The sequence below is a fragment of the Oncorhynchus mykiss genome, chromosome 12, assembly GCF_013265735.2.
Source record: "Oncorhynchus mykiss isolate Arlee chromosome 12, USDA_OmykA_1.1, whole genome shotgun sequence".
In the NCBI taxonomy this organism is placed as follows: domain Eukaryota; kingdom Metazoa; phylum Chordata; class Actinopteri; order Salmoniformes; family Salmonidae; genus Oncorhynchus; species Oncorhynchus mykiss.
Window position 1 is genome coordinate 47,297,875 of NC_048576.1, and position 6,561 is coordinate 47,304,435.

The following is a 6,561-nucleotide window of genomic DNA, read 5'->3' on the forward strand; positions in this document are numbered from 1 at the left end:
CTAAGATTCGTCTAGGCTCCAACAATCCACCCATAGGCCAGAGGTAATGATCACTATCATAAGGGTTCAAAATTCCTAGATGTGCTGTAGAGTCCAAATAATTATATCACAGCAATGAACCATCTTTATACAGTACACCTTACATTATTAGGATTGCAGATAGCAGTGATCCATTCCCCTTCTGGGGAAAGCTGTGTCATCCTCAGGTCATAGGCTTCCAAATCTTTGAGTGATGTGCTTCACACGGTCCCCAAGCCCACATTAATATTGCCACTGATAATCAGAGTATCTTTCACCTCCAAATGTAGAAGCCTACACCACATATCTCACTTGTGGTAGCATTGAACAACATTCGTTATTGCCAGCTCACAAAGGTCTGCTGGGAATATGAATGCCTTGTCCTAAAATATTGCATCTCTTCGGCCTGTCTTGTTCTATAATGTTAGGTGAAGCCACTTTGGTCTTCCAGCATGAGAGAATGCAGGGGCATATTATCATGCAGAATAGTATAAGGGTTTGGTACCCTTTTGGATTGACACACTTACATGCCTGCACTCCATTTTAGGCCACCAATGTTGTCAGTCTCAAAGTACATACTTTGGGGCATGGGATATTATCCAAATGTAGTGAATATTCCAAACTGCATTGTGCATCAGTGCTAAAACAACAGCTAAATATACTGTAAAACAACAATAGGCTTAACGCTCATGTAGATTTGGGTGCCTTAATTTTATGATGTAAGCAAAGTCTCTCCCTTTTACAGTCATTTATCTAGTCTCTACCAGAGCTTCTATATACACTACATGACCAAAAGTATGTGGAAACCTGCTTGTCGAACATCTAATTCCAAAATCATGGGCATTAATATGGAGTTGGTCCCCCCCTTTGCTGCTATAACAGCCTCCACTCTTATGAGAAGGCTTTCCACTAGATGTTGGAACATTGCTGCGTGGACTTGCTTCCGTTCAGATAGGGCACTGATGTTGGGCAATTAGGCCTGGCTCGCAGTCGAATGTTTCAAAGGTGGTCGATGGGATTGAGTTCAGGGCTCTGTACAGGCCAGTCAAGTTCTTCCACACCAATCTTGACAAACCATTTCTGAATGGACCTCGCTTTGTGCATGGGGGCATTGTCATGCTGAAACAGGATAGGGCCTTCTGCAAACTGTTGCCACAAAGTTGGAAGCACAGAATCATCTAGAATGTCATTGTAGGCTGTAGCATGAATGTTTCCCTTCACTGGAACTAAGGGGCATAGCCAAAACCATCAAAAACAGCCCCAGATCATTATACATCCTCCACCAAACTTTACAGTTGGCAATATGCATTCGGCAGTTAGCATTCTCCTGACATCTGTCAAACCCAGATTCATCCATCAGACTACCAGATGGTGAAGCGTGATTCATCACTCCAGAGAACGCGTTTCCACTGCTCCAGAGTCCAATGGCGGCGAGCTTTACACCACTCCAGTTGACGCTTGGCATTGCTCATGGTGATCTGTTCTTGTGCTGACATTGCTTCCAGAGGCTATTTGGAACCTGGTAGTGAGTGTTGCAACCGAGGACAGACATTTTTTTTTACATACTACGCTCTTCAGCACTCAGTGATCTCGTTCTGTGAGACCTACTACTTTGTGGCTGAGCCGTGGTTGCTCCTAAACGTTTTCACTTCACAATAACATCATTTACAGTTGACCGGGGCAGCCCGGGGCTGCCCTATCAGGGCAGAAATTTGACAAACTGACTTGTTTGAAAGCTGACATCCTATGAGGGTGCCACTTTGAAAGTCACTGAGCTCTTTAGTAAGGCTTTTCTACTGCCAATGTTTGTCTATGGAGATTGCATGGCTGTGTACTCGATTTTAGACACCTGTCAGCAATGGGTGTGGCTGAAATAGCCGATTACACTAATTTGAGGGTATGTCCACATACTTTTGTATATGTAGTGTATGAACTGTTGTGTCAGTCACTTGTGTCCAGAAGTCAGCGTCATTGTGTCCATATAGCCTGTTTCCTCTGATCTGGTGGCAGAAGTACATTCATAATTTGTTTTGTTTTGTGCTGCTGTCATACATGTTTAGTTCATCATGTTGACTAGTCTGTCAAACAGAAGAACAAACTACTGACTTCAACAATAGGACGGAGTTCTTGTTTTTCTAAGGGCTTGTTGAAATTCCGCTCCACTAATGGAGTAGGATGTATATTTACTTCATAAGAAATTATATTAATTCTAAACAATTAATATTTTAGCAAGCAAAGGATGGTATAAAAAAGTGTTTTCTTTCTTGAGAAGAGTGGGTTAACGCAGACCACTTTAGACACAGAGAAACTTACCTCAAATGACATTTCAGAAAAAAGCCTTACGCAGTTTGGCATTTTAACACAACATGGACAATATTGATCATATTGCAATATCATAATTTCCTCCAAATTGAGTTGTTGAATCATACTGATTTCTATCTGATATTGCCAGCCCGATGTCGTGTTATATAAGATGTCAAATGCAAAGTGATGGCATGTCCTGCATATTTCAACAGAATTCCCACACCAAAAATCAATTATGAAACTAAATCAAGTACAATGGTAACTAGCGTGTGTAATCACGATAAGAATGCCAATGGCAAAACTGAAATGTATACAGTGCCTTGCGAAAGTATTCGGCCCCCTTGAACTTTGCGACCTTTTGCCACATTTCAGGCTTCAAACATAAAGATATAAAACTGTATTTTTTGTGAAGAATCAACAACAAGTGGGACACAATCATGAAGTGGAACGACATTTATTGGATATTTCAAACTTTTTTAAGAAATCAAAAACGGAAAAATTGGGCGTGCAAAATTATTCAGCCCCCTTAAGTTAATACTTTGTAGCGCCACCTTTTGCTGCGATTACAGCTGTAAGTAGCTTGGGGTATGTCTCTATCAGTTTTGCACATCGAGAGACTGAATTTTTTTTCCAATTCCTCCTTGCAAAACAGCTCGAGCTCAGTGAGGTTGGATGGAGAGCATTTGTGAACAGCAGTTTTCAGTTCTTTCCACAGATTCTCGATTGGATTCAGGTCTGGACTTTGACTTGGCCATTCTAACACCTGGATATGTTTATTTTTGAACCGTTCCATTGTAGATTTTGCTTTATGTTTTGGATCATTGTCTTGTTGGAAGACAAATCTCCGTCCCAGTCTCAGGTCTTTTGCAGACTCCATCAGGTTTTCTTCCAGAATGGTCCTGTATTTGGCTCCATCCATCTTCCCATCAATTTTAACCATCTTCCCTGTCCCTGCTGAAGAAAAGCAGGCCCAAACCATGATGCTGCCACCACCATGTTTGACAGTGGGGATGGTGTGTTCAGCTGTGTTGCTTTTACGCCAAACATAACGTTTTGCATTGTTGCCAAAAAGTTACATTTAGGTTTCATCTGACCAGAGCACCTTCTTCCACATGTTTGGTGTGTCTCCCAGGTGGCTTGTGGCAAACTTTAAACGACACTTTTCATGGATATCTTTAAGAAATGTCTTTCTTCTTGCCACTCTTCCATAAAGGTCAGATGTGTGCAATATACGACTGATTGTTGTCCTATGGACAGAGTCTCCCACCTCAGCTGTAGATCTCTGCAGTTCATCCAGAGTGATCATGGGCCTCTTGGCTGCATCTCTGATCAGTCTTCTCCTTGTATGAGCTGAAAGTTTAGAGGGACGGCCAGGTCTTGGTAGATTTGCAATGGTCTGATACTCCTTCCATTTCAATATTATCGCTTGCACAGTGCACCTTGGGATGTTTAAAGCTTGGGAAATCTTTTTGTATCCAAATCCGGCTTTAAACTTCTTCACAACAGTATCTCGGACCTGCCTGGTGTGTTCCTTGTTCTTCATGATGCTCTCTGCGCTTTTAACGAACCTCTGAGACTATCACAGTGCAGGTGCATTTACACGGAGACTTGATTACACACAGGTGGATTGGATTTATCATCATTAGTCATTTAGGTCAACATTGGATCATTCAGAGATCCTCACTGAACTTCTGGAGAGAGTTTGCTGCACTTAAAGTTAAGGGGCTGAATAATTTTGCACGCCCAATTTTTCAGTTTTTGATTTGTTAAAAAAGTTTGAAATATCAAAAAAATGTCGTTCCACTTCATGATTGTGTCCCACTTGTTGTTGATTCTTCACAAACAAATACAGTTTTATATCTTTATGTTTGAAGCCTGAAGTGTGGCAAAAGGTCGCAAAGTTCAAGGCACCGAATACTTTCGCAAGGCACTGTATAGGGACCAAAGGACTTCCACAGGTGGCTTCACAACACAGTTTTTAATGTTGAAAAACACCCTTTGATGATTCACAGATTATTCTCTTTTACTCACACACACACTTGCACAATTTCTCTGCTTGTGGTTGAATGGCTTGCCTCAATTATCTCACCTAGCATTACTTTTGTTTGAAAGGAGTCCCGTGGCCTTTTAATGACATACAAGTGTGTTCGTACTGTATCATAAGATTATCACAATTACAATGACATCTTTGGTACAGGGCATACTTTCTGTGTAACACCAACTTTGTTTTACTTTTGCCAAAACCCACAGGGCATTCACCCCAAAACATTCAAATGATGTGGTTCACTTAAACCTGTTGAAACTCTAGGGGCAGTATTTCATTTTTGGATGAAAAACGTTCTCGTTTTAAACAAGATATTTTATCACGAATAGATGCTCGACTATGCATATAATTGACAGCTTTGGAAAGAAAACACACGCTGTGAATGCGCAAGGAATGAGCCTACACTTTCTGTCGTTTCCCCAAGGTGTTTGCAGCATTGTGACGTATTTGTAGGCATATCATTGGAAGATTGACCATAAGAGACCACATTTACCAGGTGTCCGCCTGGTGTCCTGCGTCGAAATTGGTGCGTAATCTCCAGGTGCAAGTATTCTTCCATGTGATTCAGAGGAGAAACCAGACTTCCACGAACGATATATCATCGAAGAGATATGTGAAAAACACCTTGAGGATTGATTCTAAACAACGTTTGCCATGTTTCAGTCGATATTATGGAGTTAATTTGGAAAAAAGTTTGGCGTTTTGATGACTGAATTTTCGTTCTTTTTTGGTAGCCAAACGCGATGAACAAAACGGAGCGATTTCTCCTACACAAAGAATCTTTTTGGAAAAACTGAACATTTGCTATCTAACTGAGAGTCTCCTCATTGAAAACATCCGAAGTTCTTCAAAGGTAAATTATTTTATTTGAATGCTTTTCATGTTTTTGTGAAAATGTTGCCTGCTGAATGCTACGCTAAATGCTACGCTAGCTATCAATACTCTTACACAAATGCTTGTTTTGCTATGGTTGAAAAGCATATTTTGAAAATCTGAGATGACAGTGTTGTTAACCTTTCTGATCTCCCCATCCTGGATCCGGGATCGTGAATACAGTCTCAAGCTCATTACCACAACGCAACGTTAACTATTCATGAAAATCGCAAATGAAATGAAAAAAATATGCTAGCTCTCAAGCTTAGCCTTTTGTTAACAACACTGTCATCTCAGATTTTCAAAATATGCTTCTCAACCATTGCAAAACAAGCATTTGTGTAACAGTATTGATGGCTAATGTAGCATTTAGCGTAGCATTTAGCATTAGCATTCAGCTGGCAACATTTACACAAAAAAACAGAAAAGCATTCAAATAAAATCATTTACCTTTGAAGAACTTCAGATGTTTTCAATGAGGAGACTCTCAGATAGCAAATGTTCAGTTTTTCCTGAAAGATTATTTGTTTAGGACAAATCGCTCCGTTTTCTGCGTCACGTTTAGCTATGAAAAAAACCCTGTATCCAGGATTGTGTAAATCTATCAGCAAGCTCATTAGCATAACACAACGTTAACTATGCATGAAAATCGCAAGTGAAATGAAATAAATATGCCATCTCTCAAGCTTAGCCTTTTGTAAACAACACTGTCATCTCAGATTTTCAAAATATGCTTCTCAATCATAGGAAAACAATCATTTGTGTAAAAGTAGCTAGCTAGCGTAGCATTTAGTGTTAGCATTTAGCGTTAGCATTAGCGTTAGCATCCAGCACGCAACATTTCAACAAAAACATAAAAGCCTTCAAATAAAATCATTTACCTTTGAAGAACTTCAGATGTTTTCAATGAGGAGACTCTCAGTTAGATAGCAGATGCTCAGTTTTTCCAAAAAGATTCTTTGTGTATTAGAAATAGCTCCGTTTTGTACATCACATTTGGCTACCAAAAAAACCCGAAAATTCAGTCCTCAAAACGCGAACTTTTTTCCAAATTAACTCCATAATATCGACTGAAAACATGGCAAACGTTGTTTAGAATCAATCCTCAAGGTGTTTTTCACATATCTCTTCGATGATATATCATTCGTGGAAGTGTGCTTTCTCTCCTGAATCCCAGGAGAAAATGCCCGCACCTGAAGATTACGCACAAATTTAGACAAAGGACACCGGGCGGACCCCTGGAAAATGTAGTCTCTTATGGCCAATCTTCCAATGATATGCCTACAAATACGTCACAATGCTGCCGACATCTTGGGGAAACG